The 16,874-nt window shown below is 44.0% G+C and overlaps 1 protein-coding gene and 1 long non-coding RNA gene across 2 annotated transcripts in view; one reads left to right on the top strand and one right to left on the bottom strand.

Moving 5' to 3' along the window:
* The window catches only part of LOC126521341 (uncharacterized), a 328,627-nt gene that overhangs the window by 224,968 nt on the left and 86,785 nt on the right, over window positions 1-16,874 (bottom strand). The window lies entirely within an intron of this gene.
* LOC140218939 (uncharacterized) overlaps window positions 1-16,874 on the top strand; it is a 288,927-nt gene that overhangs the window by 190,567 nt on the left and 81,486 nt on the right. The window contains exon 3 of the long non-coding RNA XR_011895098.1: window positions 4,981-5,116. This is a non-coding gene — a long non-coding RNA (uncharacterized lncRNA). The remainder of the gene's footprint in view (window positions 1-4,980; window positions 5,117-16,874) is intronic.

Here is a 16,874-nt window from a genome sequence, read left to right as displayed (position 1 = left end):
CAGAGTGATGGAAATGGGGTTAGAAAGAAGGGGACGAGAGATGAAGAACAAAAGAAGAATTATGGGGATCTCACGCACTGTGGGAATCAATGTAAGCGAAGCTTTTTGTGTTGTTTGCTTTGATTGACGATAATTAGCGGTGATGTTGAGTGCAAAAGCTTAATTTCTTCAGCGCTTGGTGCAATACAAGAGTAATGAGTTGGTGGCAAATGTTACCTTGCGTGCACCACTGCTGTTTGTTTGCGTAGTACTCAGAGCACAGCGAGACGTGTTTTCTTGAGGCGTTGTTGCGCGCCATTATATATAACCTATGGGAGGGTCGAGCATTTTCATTGCTTCACAAGACACATCGCATCGCGGCAGAACTGTTGGCAGAATTATGGGGCTCTACGTGCCAAAACAACATTCGAATTATGGCGCACGCCGTAGTGGCGGACTACGGATTAATCTTGATGCCCTGGTGTTCTTTAATGATATGATGTTCTTTAATGTGTACCTAAATATAAGTGTCGCACCGATTTTGTATTTCGCTCCCGTCGAAATCGGGATCCCGCGGCGGCGATCGAACCCGCGACCTCGAGCAATGCCATAGCCGTCAAGCCACCGCGGCGGGCACAGAAGTGTTGATTTGACGTGCGGCCGCTTCCGTTTGTCGCCTAGACCCTACGGTGTTTAATAGGGCTTTGCTTCTGCACGCCTTGTGTCAGTTGTCCACTTGACGAGCTTGTATGGCGTTTATTTTCCAGAAATAGCAGAAACGTACAGTACCCTTCCTTCGGTTTGCCCGCAACCGTTGTTGTGTCTATAATAGTAGCGTTAACTTATCTTCGTTTCCGTAACGTCACCTTTTCGCTGTCCCGACATTCCCCCCTTGTATAGGAACTGCGAGCGAAGAGTGGTAAGGCTATGATGCACTCGTTTCGCGACTGCGCCGTTTCTACCCATTATCTGCCTCGCCCATCTCCTTGCACCCTCGCTGACATTCTATTTACCTCTCCTCAGGACTTGCACGTTAATAGAAGGGTAAGCGCTGCAGTTTCTGCAATGCTTTCGCGGCGAGTCACACAGAAAAGCTGTCAAGAGGCTAATGTGACGGCGTCTAGGGCATTGTGCACGTTCGACGCGATGGTAAGGTCCAAACGAGTTCCTCGCGCGGCCTTTGCTCTCTGCCACGTTTCTCCCATGTATATGCATGCTTTGAATCACCTGAGACTGCGTGCAAGATAGCAGCAGCAGCAGTGGAAAAATCGAAGGATGAGGCAAAGAAAGCTTCGCTTTAAAAAGTGGTCTAACTTCGGTGGTCTAACTTTTTGAGTGCGGCGGTGAGTGAGGGTATCTGCCCACAATTTATATGCCAGTGCTGGCCTAAGCGCACCTCGGCACGATTACAACTTGTGGAGGCCAACCGTCTTTTTACTTCGTGTACTGACATAGCAGCCATGTCCAATCTTGCTACCTCCCTTCTGTGGTTGGATATGAGAAGCTTACGTTCGAACTGCGCGAGACTAAATTAGACGGGGAAGCTTTCAGATGCATGGGGAGACACTGCCACCGAGAGCTGTCCTGACATCGTTGCCAAACATACCTAATAAAAACACAGCCACAGGCTATAAGCACGTGCAAGAGAAGTCCATCTTCGTGAATTATTCACAAGGTCACGTAAATCGGTCGTTCACACCACTCACAGTACTATTCGTAAGGAGGAGGAGGAGGAGACAAAGGGGAGGAAAGACAGGGACGTTAGCCAGTGTAAGTACCGGCTGGCTACCATGTGCCGGGGAAAGGAGTAATGGGAATAAAAGAAGAAAGAAGAAGAGGGAGAAAAAAAAACGAAACCGGAAAATTCACCCAGGAACGCGATACTTCGCGCTACAACACTCAAAGACGGTCGCACAATTCGCATGTCCTTAAAAACTTCAGCAAAGCCCTTAAGGCCTTGAGTGCCGAAGTCCGTCTGGACCAGTGTCCTAGAGCTTTTTCCTCTGTAAAGGGGCGATTGTCCAGTTTTTCGAGCGCGGTCACGAGCACTGTTCTAGGCACTTTGTAACAGGGACAGTCACAAAGGAGGTGCACAATCGTCTCCTCGCAGCCGCAGGTGTCGCAAGTAGGGCTGTCGGCCATTCCAATGCGGAATGAATAGGAGTTCGTGAATGCCACGCCGAGCCATAGGCGGCACAGAAGTGTTGCTTCCGCTCGTGGCAACCCTGTTGGAAGACGGAGTTGCAAACTTGGATCCAATCTGTGAAGACGTGTGTTCGTGAATTCAATGGTGTTCCACAGAGTTAGCGTAAGCTCGCGTGCGAGGGAGCGAAGACTTGTGGCTGCATCTGTTGAACGAAAAAACCCGTCAAAAACACAAAGGACAAGAGGAGAGGTTCACACCACAACGACTGGACTATCAACTGAGGTTTATTAGAATCGGTGTAGTCCCAGCAAGGCCAGCAGAGCAGATAACGGTGCAAACTTGCCTCGCCATTGCAATGAGTGTGGTTGTTACCCTTTGTTCAGCAATGTGACGATTCTTGGTAGGAGCAAGGGCAAAGAAGAGCGAGAAATCTTGGAAGCGTACTACATCAGTTTATTAGGTGATGACTGCGTTTGTACAACCTCGGTGCGCTTACTTGAAAAAGAATTTGAATTTCTAGGTCGGTCACGATAGAAGCGTTTCTTGTCTTTTCATGCTATGTGATTAGTGATGATGCAGTTGCGCATGCTCTGCTGGGCTTGCTGGGACTACACCGATTCTAATAAACCTCAGTTGATAGTCCAGTCGTTGTGGTGTGAACCTCTCCTCTTCTCCTTTGTGTTTTTGACTGGTTTTTTCGTTCAAGTATGTACCGACTGGCCCAGATTTCAACCCTTCTGTATCTGTTCTTGACAGCGGTATGGGTATTATCTGGGCACCACCATGGGCCGACCGGGCAGCGTCATCCGCACTGTCGTTTCCCGAAATTCCGCAGTGACCCGGTATTCGTAAGAATACTATTACTATTACTATTCGAAAGAAGTAGAAAAGGTCTGTGAGGGCAAAGTTTAGGAACACGTGTTTCTGCTTATCTGCTTAAAGGCTAATCCGCTTGCGAAATCTTTTTTGTTTATCGAGCGGTCAGTAGCTTCGCTCAAGGAAAATGCCTAAAGCGAACTGTTCAGGTTTTACAGCGCGCTGCACAGTCACTGTCATGCTTAGCCAGAACACGCCTAAAGGGCCTTTTTGCATCTCCTGCGGATGGGGTTTGAGATTTCTGGCTGAGGAGCCTTGAATGCACTTACTTAATGCGACTTCTTTCCAAAGCATTCGGTCTTTGGTTCTTGCATCCAATGGCTGACAAAGTTAAGCTGCTATAGACGTGTCTTCATAGTTTGGCGTTTGTCTGACGGCGGCTGTGCTTTCGCAAGTTTAGCCAATGGGGCTGACGACCATGGCTCGGCGCTTTACGTATTAGCTGAAGATAAGCTGTGCGACGACTGCGCAGTCTACAACACTTCGTTAAGCCACGCGAGGTACTGCTAATGCGTTAACCTGAGTGCTTGCGTCTGTGTAACGCCCAAACATAAGGTCGAAGGACCTTAAGCGTTAACTACTTATACACACTATCCGGTGCACATTTTCCTGTTATAATCATTTGAGCACATTACATTATCTTTATTATAGATCAATTTAGGAATGATTGTCTTAAACTTATGCGAAGCGTCGCAATGCATCAGTTTCTCGCCTTCTGGTTCAATTCCAATTTGCATATTCAAGCAGATTTAAATCTTGGAGATATTCTGGTCAGCGAAATGTTGAACCCATTTTCACAATATTTTTGTACTTACGAAAAAAAAATGCCAGAATACAGTGACCGAGGACATAGAAATTTTATTTAGGCTACATCACACTATCACAATAAAGATCACTATTTCATTTGGAAACAAAGTATAAATATCAGAATTTCGTAAGCTTCGCCTTTTAGAGTGTTTAAGCTGGAAAAAGCAAACACGTCAATGTTCAGTTAATGGTTATGATGGTCGGCTGAGATACGCACGTTTTGGGAAAGCTATTGAGAAAATGATAATCTGTGAATTTCAAAGCGAGGAATTGCATGTTAACACCGGTGGCTTGCGGCGGTTTAGGAGATGGATTTTGAAGAATTTTCACAACGAACAAGCCGTTAGGAGTTGGGCCGAGTATATCAATGGCTTGCCAAGGAAATAGAGAAGCCTGACGTTGAGGACCAAAGTTAGGCTAATATAATAATTAATGATGGAAAATATTACTCAGGCAGCGCACAGTAAGATCACTCGCAGAAAAGCGCAGACTGCACTTACGGGCGTTACCTTGGGGCTCAATGACATACATAGTCTCTTTATTTTTGTTTTCGCAGCATTTCCCGCGAGGCACAATGAAAACGGATGTCTTATCATTTCTGAACTACGCAAACGTTTCCGACATTCTTAGTCATATTTGCATACCCGAGGAAATCATTGCCGTGACCTTGACGTTGTGCAAGAGGTCGAAAGTTTTCGCTCGTTTATCGCATCGCATGAAAAGCGCCATTGTGTATTCTCTTGTCGGTCTCAATGGTCGCGGCTTCCAGCGAGAGTTTCTATTTGAGCCATTTTTGCTCAAAACTTTTGGCGTTTGCACATTGCGACATACAGACACTGCGAGTGAAATGGCATCGATAAAGGGGTATTCTTTACGACTTCGTTTACTGGCCTGTTATCGCGAACGAAAACAGAACAAAAGATTGCGAACCGCGGCACGGAAGAATGCGCAAAGGGACATTAACAAAATGAAAATAGGCTTCACCCTTCTTTTCTCCAGCGCTCCCGAAACGTCGAAATTGATGCAAAAGAGAACGGCTGGCGAAGGGCACTTGGAGTTTTGTTGCGCCAGGTGCGTTTGCGCTGCTTTTCCATCTCGCACGAGGATGGTGATAAGTGCGGGCTCGCACTTAGCTCTCGATTTTTATTTCGTGCTCTTTATCACTTCGACAGGAACGAGAAAGAAGACCTGGAGAGGAGGGTGAACGAGAGTGCTCGCGGGTTCGTGTCTCCATGTTGTGTCCAACGAAAAGTGTGACGGCGAGAGGCCGTTATGCAACGTGCGTCTGTGTGCAACATCCGAAGCGAGGTAAGCAGTCCCCATTTCTCGTAACGAAATCGCGGTAGAATTAGTTGTTTCCACACGAAAATTGCTGGTGTGGAAAGCGGGGGAACATGCTCGTGATGTGCTTTTTTTTTTCATAATTTTTTACAAGATGGCATTTCTCCTTCAGCTAAGCGAAAGCACAGCTGTTGCTTTGGACGACAGAGATTTGCTTATATAAATCAGAAGCTGGTGATATTAGCCTCGCTGATGTCTGGCACGCTACTTGAGGTGCAGGGTGGTAATGATGGTATGTACAGGGATTACACAAAATCAACAACAACGCATAGACCCACAGACACGCACTACACGCTGAAGATATTCAGACATTTAGTAACACTTTATGTTCTTTTCTATCTCAATAAGCCTTGGTAGCAATCATACTTTTCTTTTTCTTGTTAATCTTGCTCTTGTTTTTTGTGTTCTCTTGGAAACGCTCTTCGAATTGCTCATGTTATTGTTTTTTTATGTTTTTATGCTTCCGTGGATATTTTGTCTGTACTCGCGACTGTTAGTATTAGTGTATGCATGACAATCAAGAGGAACTTTTATTGTACCTTTGTGAAAACCGGAATATACTGGTTTTGTACGTAGACTTTAGAAATAACGTCGCTCTACTTACAATGACATTGACAATAGCATTGTCTTTTTGAGAAGAATTGCCATCTCAGAAATGAGTAGTAGCCGGCGGCACCTACAGGCGTCTACATATCCTTGGGTACAGTTTATTGAAAAAAAGAACTACTTACCATTTTTTTGTAAGGCACGGCACAAAAATTAGGGCTTCTAGACTTTCGCAAAACCAGCAGCGCTTTCGAAGCCTGCAACGAACGGCTGGTGCTTTCTCACGGGCCGAGAATGTGCTCTGTTTATGGCGTTCCTGAAAGCTTACAGCAGGCTCTACGTGACTGCTGCCGTTACTTGTGAGAGAGGCAATATCTGAAGGCAGCACTACACTTGCAGCCCGACTGGAGCTTAGAACTGCGGGCCATTCTGGGCTTCGGGCGTGAACATAGGCGTACTAGCAGGCACGTTATCAGGAAACAATGCACTTGATGTGCCGGGACAAATACAGACTACAGTGATTGAGGGCCCCCACTAAGACGCGCCTCATAATCAGATCGTGGTTTTGGCACGCAATACCCGAGAATTAATTTTTTTCCTTTAGAACCGGGGGACAAAAGTGAAGGCGAAACCCATCCCAGCCAAGAATTCTCTGCTATAATATTTACGCCATTCCGGAGTTATAGGCTTTCTTTGAGCTCTCGTTAGTAACCTGCGATTCGCTTGTTTTGTTAGTCTTTTGTTTTTCTTATTTTCACATCATTTTATTAGTTTTGCTTATTTGATTATCCTATTCACGTCATTCGGAATGCCTCCCCCCCCCCCCCCCCATCTGAAGCAGCAATTAAACACTGCGTGTAGCAGGCCTGACAAGCTGCTATTAAGCTCATTTCTCTCTCCTTCGCAAATATGTACTCGCGGCTACGATAGATCGTGCTGCCCGGCAACTGCAGAAGTGCAAGCTTTTACGATCGTCCCCCCGTGGTAGACAAAAGGCTACGGGGTTGCGGTGCTGAGCTCTAGGTTGCAGGTTCGATCCCGGTGGAATGCAGAAAACGCTTGTGCTCTTAACTTTAGGCGCACGTTAAATAATAGCAGGCGGCCAACATTAACTCTACAACTATGTTTATTCATTGAACGATTTATTTATTACAATATTAGATATTTTGGCAACAGTTATGTCGCCCGCCTCGCGACAACCTTAAATTGTTTTGTGAACGAAAGGATTTGGTGACGTGAAACGAAGGTTGCACTTTCATGGCAAATGTGACCGAATAAATTTTCGCATTTTTGTGTTCGTGCTTAGGCTGTTCCGCTCGCTGTTCATTTTTCCCTCTCGAGTACGTTAAAACAAATATGGTGGGTGTAAGTGCGCGAAGAAAACCAAAGCAATAATCAAACTTTGTTCGAAGGAACTTTGTCATTTGCAGGTCACAGCACGTATTGAAACAAGCAGTGTCCCAGTCACGTAAGACATTCGAAAGCATCGTCGGTGCCGCAGCAGATTCTACAATAATAAACAACAGAAACACCCACAACAAGCAAATAAAGACCGCAAACTTCACTGTGCACGGCAAATGTCTCATATACCTTGTCCTCCGACCTGGAATACTCGCTCGGCAGGGCAACGCTTTTGTGTTGACCAACTTGGTCTTCATATCGCTAACACCGTTCATCTATTGACCACTAACCGCAAGAAACTGCAAACGTTTGCGCAAGCCGCAGCTGACAATATTTGATATACCTTCCTCCGCACTTTTGCTGCGCAATAGCTCTTTCTCTATGGACGTGATAGGAAAGAGATGTTAGCACACGAATTCTGTTTCTATCCGCATCCCGCGCCCGCCTCCTTTTTTTTCTTCAGAACACATTGCCAAAATCCATCAAATGAGTAAAAGAAGGTAGGGGTAGTATTTAAAACGCCAAACATACTTCATAAGAGATCGAACCAAAAGCTAAATTGGACACGATGGAAGGACAAAAAGATATCTTCGGAACTCTTTTCTGAAAGCGCGCAAGAACTTTATGGTCCCTTTGTGGTCGCGTCCGGAGACACAACGCGAAGATAAAACGCCGTGTTGACTACACTCTGTTCATTCTTCTCCTCCCTCTTTTCAAAAGAGACTACTTCAATTTCTTGGCATAAGTTGTGCAGCCCTACTTAACCCTGCCGCAGAGAGATGTCGTCTTGTTTGCTTTCAGCTCAAGCTTTTCTGTCAACGTCACCCGGTTCGTGGCGGTTAAGTCGCCAGACCAGTGGACGAACAAAAAAAAAAAAAAAAGAAAAGGCAGCGCTCCGACATTTCTTTCTGATGGATTAAGTACACCAAGTCGCGTCTTAATCTGAAGTAATCCCCGTGAAGGGCAAAGAAAAAGTGGTGATCCATGGCGGTGCTGTGGCAAAGGTTAAAAGCGGATCTGGCTTACACCCGGAGATAGGTGCCCGAGAGGTAAACGCTGAAAAACACTTTTCTTGAGGGCTTACTATTTCTTTTCTACGTTGATCAGCTACTTAATCTTTGGCGGTCGGTGTTTGAGGCCTGAGGTCGTCGTTAAGGGTACCCCGACGTTGGAAAAATGAAAGCAGAGACCAGTGAGCCGATGGTGTTGGTGAACTCGTCGGGCGATCGAAGAGCATGAAAGTCCCATACTCCCGCCTCGCAACCTCCGCGCAATACAGCCAAGGCTGGGGCTTGTGTAGGCCAATCAGTAACGGTAGCCGGCGGTGCGTTTGAGAAGGGAAGGGGGCTTGCCCCTTGTGAGGCGATTGAGTCTTCCGTGAAGCTTCCGTTCAGTGGTTTCTGCACCGATCGTGAACAGAGGGGGACACTGGAGGTACACATTTTCTGGTTCTTTTTTGGTTGGCAGGCATCACCTGTCGCTTTCGCTGCACTGTACAGATTTGGTGAAACCGAATACGGACGTGTTCACATGACCTCCCCCTTGGAAGCAGAAATTTCGAACTTTCTTCATGCAGCTCTATACCTTGGACCATGAGACAACTCTCGAACTACAAAGTTGTGGAACTTGTTGGAAAACATTCGTCGACATGAACGCGCTATTTACGCGTCGCCAGCTTCCTTTCTTTTTTTCACTTACCTTTCGAGAACACATTTCGTACATTGTTAAAATGCCCTCGTGAAATGTCACTACCATCCTTGTCATATACTGATGATCAGTTTGGTTAGTCATACCGAGAAAGTTAGCGATGATACGCGAATATTACTTACTACCTACTTATGTGTTGATTACTATGGCAGATGGGATTTCGTAGCCACGTGATTATAAATAATGAAATATCATACGAGGGGATTAATTGACAGCACATACAAATTTTGCCTACTTAAACAATATCAGCTTGTTTGTAAAAAAAAAAAAAAAAAAAAAACGGAATGTTTTAAATTGATGCATCTTCACATAGAAGGGGGCACACTTGTGCGAACTGTGAGGTAAAAATGAGTAAATGAGACTTTTCTTTTTTTTGGTGCTACACGAACCTTATACGAATGCTCGGTGCGATGTGAAAAGAGAAGTGGACTGTGAATAAATTCATGGCGGGAACTGGAATGGCTCATTCAGCTTCCAAATAAGACGAGTCGAGGGACATTTCAACTATATAGGTGCGTCCAAGATTTTATTGCTGTGATGCGCGATCTACACCTCTGGTTGGAAGGAGTAAAACGAACGCCGTCCTCCTGAAGAAGCTCAAGCGAAGTTACAACGTTATTCGGAGTGCTGGTGTGTGAAACAGTGCCACATTTATCGTATCACCACGTGAGGCTGGGCACCTAAACGCACCATCAGCCGCGACGAGGCTGCACGGGCGGCCCGGCTGTTCCCCCACCTGCAGGGAGGCGCTGTTTGGCGGGAGTGTGCAGGGCTCTCGATGGCTGTCGATCGAGGATGTCAGCCGCCGCCGGCAACCGGTGTTTGACGGCAGAGCGTGTCAGCAGCCATTTACCTTACAGAGCACTATCATGTTTTTTTTTTCGTGAACTACAAAAGGGAAATGTATGCGTGACATTAGAGCGTGTGAGAGGGCGAGATAAATGAGGAAGAGAAGAAAGGCTTCATATGAGTGTTTAATTTCTACTCCTATTCTGGCCCTTTCTAAATTAAGTCTGTTTCGTTCGCACTGCTCTCCGGATTTTTTTTTTTAAAGCGTTGTTTGAACCGTTATCTGGCTTTCATCTCTTATTTTTTTCTATTTTTATGCAGAAGATTATACATTATATACATATGTCGTATAAATACATTTTACATATATGTAGTATGTTATATGCGCATGCTTGATATGAAATATACACAAACAAGACGGAGGTTTGCAGGAAGATGCACATATAAGATGACGAACAGTGCTACAACATCAAAGTTCTCAGAAGCCATCTTTCCGACACGGGGCCTTCCCTTCTTCAGGGTGAGTCCCTTGTCGAAACGTTGACCTTAAGAGGAAGCTTTAGCTCGGGCCGAACTCCGACGCGGCCTATTCAAATACATGTAAAACGAAAAAAAAAACGCTTTTCTGAGATGACCCCTGGACCGATTTTAATGAAATTTGTTGAATTTCAGAGAGAAAGTTAAATTCTAGTGACTGTTGGAAGCGGAATTTCGATTTAAGGCCTGAATGTTACAAAAAGGATTTTCAAAATTTGAAAGTTTCAGAAAAATGGAAGCAGAAAGTTTACAAACTAATAGCTTTGCATCAAGAAATATATCGCGGTTCTGTAAACGACACCCATTAGATCATTCAAATCGGATAAATTCTATATGTCAATTTATAGCTTACGTGAATTCGTTACGTTGTGTACAAGGGGTCTGCAAAAGCTGTATTTTCATATTACCAAATTTCTTGAGATTCATGTTTAACGTACCAATTTTGCCCGCTTCAGATTTACTATTACACGCAGTTCCCAGAATTGTGATATCATTTTTTATTGCTGAGTTACACAGTTGTAAACTTGACCGTATGGCTTTCTGAAAATTTGCGATTTTCGCCAATTTTTAATAAAAAATTCACAATTTAAATAAAAAATTAGAAACCAACAGTCACTGGAGTGTAAGTTTTTCTTCTAAATGCAACAAGCCTTATAAAATTTAGTGCAGTGGTTGCCGAGAAAAACAAATTCTCCTTTTGCATGTATTTAGATAGGAGCACTCGAGCTAAAGCTCCCTCTTAGATATGTCTCTTGTTTGGCCGCTGTTGGTCATGTGTGCAATACATTATATGGATACATACAGGGTGGCAAATCAGTTCCGCGGAATCTCGCAAGGTGGAGGAAGTATCATGAAAAGGAAAAAAAAAAACAAAACATGTCATCCAACCGAATGTAGCACGAAGCTACAAAGGAAACCCGTACGGGTTTCTCAGAAAGAGCTCTTTGCAGATGAGAAAAATTTCGTCCCGCTCCTAATCCAGGACCAGGACGAATTTTTCGTTAACTGCGAAGAGTTCTTTCTGAGAAACCCGTACTTGTTTCCTTTGTAGCTTCGTGCTACATTCAAGTGGGTGACCATTTTTCCCTTTCATATATACAAGGTGTGTCTTACTTCTAGACATTGCAATTTTTTTTAATAGAAAGTATATCACCTTAGTTCTTGCACATATAGGTTCCTGGACAAGGCGGACACACTTTGCCGCTAATAACGTGCGTTTCAGAAGACTAAATAACAAGTTAAAATGTGACTGACTCTAAATCTGCCCTTTAGACAACTTCCCCCGAAGCTCTAATAAATAAATAAATAAATAAATAAATAAATAAATAAATAAATAAATAAATAAATAAATAAATAAATAAATAAATAAATAACGAATCCATTCACTCGTATTCCTATATCTACGTTATTCGCGTTAATGTCTGTCTGCGTCGCCGAGGAACTTCTTTGCATAAACGCCATGCTTGCCGCGCTCAAGCACCACCACCATATGTTACACGTATAAAGGTATCTCAATTGTATAACAGTGTATAGGAACATTTGTGGTAGAACACTGCCCTTTCATTAGAACAGGAGTAGGACCCGCCGTGGTTGCTTAGTGGCTTTGTGCTGGGCTGCTAAGCACGAGGTTGCGGCATCGAATCCTGTCTACCGCGGCCGCACTTCGATGCGGCCAAAATGCGAAAACACCCGTGTACTTAGATTTAGGAGCACGTTAAAGAACCCCAGGTGGTCCGAATCTCCGGAGTCCCCCACTGCAGCGTGCCTCATAATCAGATCGTGATTTTGTTTGTTTGTTTGTTTGTTTGTTTATTGGTTTCTTTCCAATACAAGGAAAAAGCGAAGGGAGAGCTAAAGGCTACTAGCCTGACGAGGCCCTCCCTCCGCATACAGTTTCGACAATATTACAAAAGAGATTTGAGAAAAACAGCACACACATTTGTAGTTACACTCTACACAGTTCTATGTCATAGAGGATCTAGTTCATATCACTGCACACAAATATATAAAACAGATTTCTTGTCATAGATGTGACAGAACGGGGAAAAAAAAAAAAAAAAAAAAACATATGAACGCAAATGCAAAATGTCAATCATCGTAGCGAACATATGAAAAAAGAGAAAAAAGGCGACATCCAACACACAGTAAAAGAGCACTGTTTTACAGACAAACGCTACATATGGTTTTAAATGAGATGTCACTGGTAGCGAATTTCTTTCTCGATAACCATTGTTTTGAATGTTTTTTTCTTAATCGATTTGTTGAGGTCGACATCATCTGGAAGTTTATTTAGAAGCACCGGAATTTGGTAATTTAAATGTTGTTTTCCATAATTCGTGCGTGTTCGAGGCTTTCTGCGCTCTTGCCTTCGAAGGGCGAGCGTGTGTGTTTCAGCGGGATTGCTAAATGCATGTAGTTTATGTTTTTGTACATACTGCAATAACTTGAAGCAATAAATTTCATCAGCTCTTAGCAGAGAATACTTTACAAACAGTGGACCTGTTGGCAAGTCTTGTGGGTGTCCTGCATATCTTTCGAGTAGGCGAAGTACACGCTTCTGAAACTTTAGTATTCGGAGGTAGTTTCTACTAGAGGTTGTACCCCAAACCAAAATACAGCAGGAAAGTCTGGAATAAAAGAGAGTATAATAAAGAGAAACTTTAAGCCACAAAGGTATAAGTGAGCTTATTCTATACAAGCAGCCGAGCGATCTACTGAGCTCCAAAGCAAGATTATCAATGTGGGTGTTCCAAGACAAATTTTCTTGGAACCATACTCCCAGAAATTTTTGCTTCACCTCTTGTTTTAACGGAGTGCCCCGAAAGGTAATATGAATATCATTCTTCATTGGTTTGTTAATCGGAGCGAATATAATATATTTGGTTTTATTAGTATTCAACTGTAACCTGTTGGCATGTAACCAGTCAGAAAGTGACTCCATATACTTATTAACAATCTCCTGAAGCTCTGTAAGGGTACGTGCAGTGAAGAAAATATTCGTGTCATCTGCGTACATTATTAGTTTAGGGGAATTATAGATGCTACAGAGATCATTAATATAGACTAAGAATAATAGCGGTCCAAGAATGGAGCCTTGAGGAACACCTTGTTTAATTACTATTTTTGTAGTCGTTCCTTGGTGGACACTTACATATTGAAGCCTATTGCTTAAGTAACTCTCTATCAGTTTAAGGACGACGCCGCGAACACCGTATCTTTTTAGTTTAATTAATAGCACATCATGACACACTGAGTCAAAAGCTTTTCGTAGATCTACAAACAGTCCTAGCGTGTAAAGCCTGTGCTCAAAGTTATGTATAATATCATGCTTGATACTGAGAAGTGCGTCCTCGGTAGATTTTCCTTTTTGAAATCCGAACTGCATGTCACTTATTACCCCATATTTCGCAAAGAATTTTTCTAGTCTTATATTTATGGCCCCTTCAAATACTTTCGATAGAACAGGCAGGACCGAGATTGGCCTATAGTTGCTTATGTCTCCTTCAGCACCACCCTTGTGAATAGGACAGATGCGGGCTATCTTGAGTGAGTCAGGGAAGATTCCAGTCTCAAACATTTTATTTATTATGTCTGCTAGGATGGGGGATAGGATTTCAGACACATGTTTAATTGGCATTGCTTTAATTTCATCAGAACCAGAAGCAACATCATTTCTAATCCCATTGATAAGTTTGTTGATTTCGTGAGGAGTTACTGGTGCGAGAACCATAGAGTTCACTATCGTAACGCTGTTATCAACCAAGTTATGCTCTTCATCATTTTCCTGCTCGTACACTGCGCTCATGGCAAAATAGGCGTTAAGGGCGGTGGCCGCTTCAAGACCGGTTAGTGTGCCTGTAGGTGTGACTATTTTTAGTACGGTACATTGTTCTTTCTTCCCAGTTAGATTTTTTACTTCATTCCATATTTTCCTAGGATCCTTACCTATTTTGGCAAAAACCTGTTCATAATATTCTACCTTAGCATTTTTAATTTCACTGCTCAGTTTATTTCTATACTGTTTGAAAGTGATTAGGGCGTCTTCTCCTCGCGTTTTTAAAAACATATGGAACAAACGGTTCTTTTTTGTTATTTTCTTTAATAAGGAGTTGTTAATCCAGGGCTTCCGTATTCTTTTACATCTTGGCCTACTCAGTTCCGTTGGAAATGCTTGATTGTAGCATGCAATAAGTTTATCAAGAAAAATATTGTACGCCTTACTAGGGTCGTCTTCTTTTAATACGCATGCCCAATCAACGGTAGCAACCAGAACGTAAAAGAGTTTCAATGACTGATCATTTATCCTGCGGATGATCTTCTTTGGTACATGACTACGTTTACCACACAAAGAGGGGATAAGACAAAAAGCTGGAAGGTGATCACTAATTCCTAGCGTCAACAATCCAGCAGCACAATTCGGTGGGTGTATGTTCGTAATACATACATCAAGCAAAGTTGCAGTATTGGGTGTCACTCTTGTTGCTTCGACGATAGTGTTTACACATGCGTAAGATGTGACTAATTCTGTCAGTTGTCTTGAAGGGGCATCATGCGATAGCATATCTATGTTGACGTCACCCATTATCACGAAAGACAGACCAGTACAAGTAAGGTGTCGCAGTAGATTGTCTAGGAACTCGAAGAAATTTGTTTTGTTACCTGCGGGTGGCCTATAGATAACGGCAGCTACATTGTTTTCCACATGTATGGTAAGGCACTCAACATCATTGTTAACGACCGAAAAATCACGCAAAACTTCATGAGACATAGGTCGTTTGATGTACGCGGCTACGCCACCGCCCCTTCCATGCGACCTAACAGCACCTTGATATGCATAGTTTTGAAAGAATGGGGGTTGTTCTTCAACTCTTAACCACGTTTCTGTGAATAACATCAAATTAAATTCAACGGTCAATGAAGTGAAGAAGTCGCGTAATTCTTCTTGTTTGTTTCTTATACTGCGCACGTTCAAGTGGAACACTCGCAATTGGTTCTGAGTAGTCTCTGCCAAAGAATTGAAGGCGTTTATAGTATAGTAGTGAGAAGAATTTAAAGCTGCCATATTCTTGCTTGTTGCTATTTCTGGCATGTGGTTAATCACTTCACTTAGTTTCGCGGGACATTTTTTCCAGGTCACTCGTAGCGTTTATCCGCAAAGTTGCAGACTGTTCGTCCCTTCGAGCAAAGATTTTGCCACCGTTTGTCCACACAAACTTCCAGCCTACTTCACGCTTTTTCTTTGTCGCCGCGCCGAGAAGCTGCTTACCATGACGGGTAAGATGCTCATTCACGTAGACTGGCTTAGATTCTTCAAAACCCAGTTTTGTAGTGTTAATCCGGATTTTTCTGGCCTTCTGAAGGACAGCATTGCGTTTTGTGCGTCGGACAAAACGAACGATGATATTTGTCTCATCATGTCTTGCAGTCGGCACTCTGTGGCATGCATCAATGTCGGCATCGGTAATTTCTTCATCCACAAGCGCACCAATCTTTTTAATTATGATCACTGGCTCGCCATCAAGTGGCACTCCCTTAATTTCGAGGTTATTTCCCCTCTGGTATTGCTCCAGCTCCTCGATGCGGCGTGACAGTCGCGCGTTGTCAGCTTTAAGATCTTTATTTTCTTGAAGCAAATTATGAATGTCATCTCTTAGTGTCCTTAGGTCCTGAATGTCTTCTTTCAGTGTCTTTACATCTTGCAAGCTATCTTTGATTGCCCTGAGCTCAGCTCTCAGCTCCCGCCGCAAGTCCTCAATCGCTTTAGCCGTTTCCCCTGGCATAATAAATCGATGCAGAAGTAAACAAAGATTTACAACAAGTAAATCAGCAGCAGACTAGGCCACATGTACATTCGGCAGGTGCGTTCGGCAGCGGTGCACTGGTATTGTTTTGGAATAGCAAAGGACAATGCTTACCTGCAAAGAGCAGATATGAATCTCAGTGACGTTGAACACAGGTGCACCGCTGCCGAGCTGCCGTGAGGAAGGATTCGGCGATCCCTTTTAAGCCCAGCAGAAGATGCTTGCAGCCCTCTGTCGTCGCAAAACCAATGCTTGCGGTTAACAGCCGATGTCTGGGGGGCGTCAGTCTTGCCTTCACGTCGATCCCAGCAGTGCGGTCTGTGCTGGCCGATAGCAATCTTCTACGGCTTCTGCGATGAAAGAACTGCAAAGAGCAGATATGAATCTCAGTGACGTTGAACACAGGTGCACCGCTGCCGAGCTGCCGTGAGGAAGGATTCGGCGATCCCTTTTAAGCCCAGCAGAAGATGCTTGCAGCCCTCTGTCGTCGCAAAACCAATGCTTGCGGTTAACAGCCGATGTCTGGGGGGCGTCAGTCTTGCCTTCACGTCGATCCCAGCAGTGCGGTCTGTGCTGGCCGATAGCAATCTTCTACGGCTTCTGCGATGAAAGAACTGCAAAGAGCAGATATGAATCTCAGTGACGTTGAACACAGGTGCACCGCTGCACCGCTGACGCAAAACCCCATAATTGTTTTTTAAGAGGAGTAGGCGACGCTGCATTCGTGCTCCAACATTTCCATTTTATCACATCAATAAAGAAATGATAACAGACGGGGAACTTAACCGCAAGCGGGTTCGGTTTGCAACCCTGCTCGGTAGTAGCGGCAAGGTCGCCCACTCGATTCGTCAGCTGTCAAATGGAGCTGAGCGCACAGACCTCGGCGTAGGGGAGCAGCACGAGCCCAACTAAATTTGGGCATTCGTTAGTAAGATTCGCTCGAC

This window comes from Dermacentor andersoni, chromosome 6 (genome assembly GCF_023375885.2).
Source record: "Dermacentor andersoni chromosome 6, qqDerAnde1_hic_scaffold, whole genome shotgun sequence".
NCBI lineage: Eukaryota > Metazoa > Arthropoda > Arachnida > Ixodida > Ixodidae > Dermacentor > Dermacentor andersoni.
This window is presented reverse-complemented; position numbering and strand designations above follow the sequence as displayed.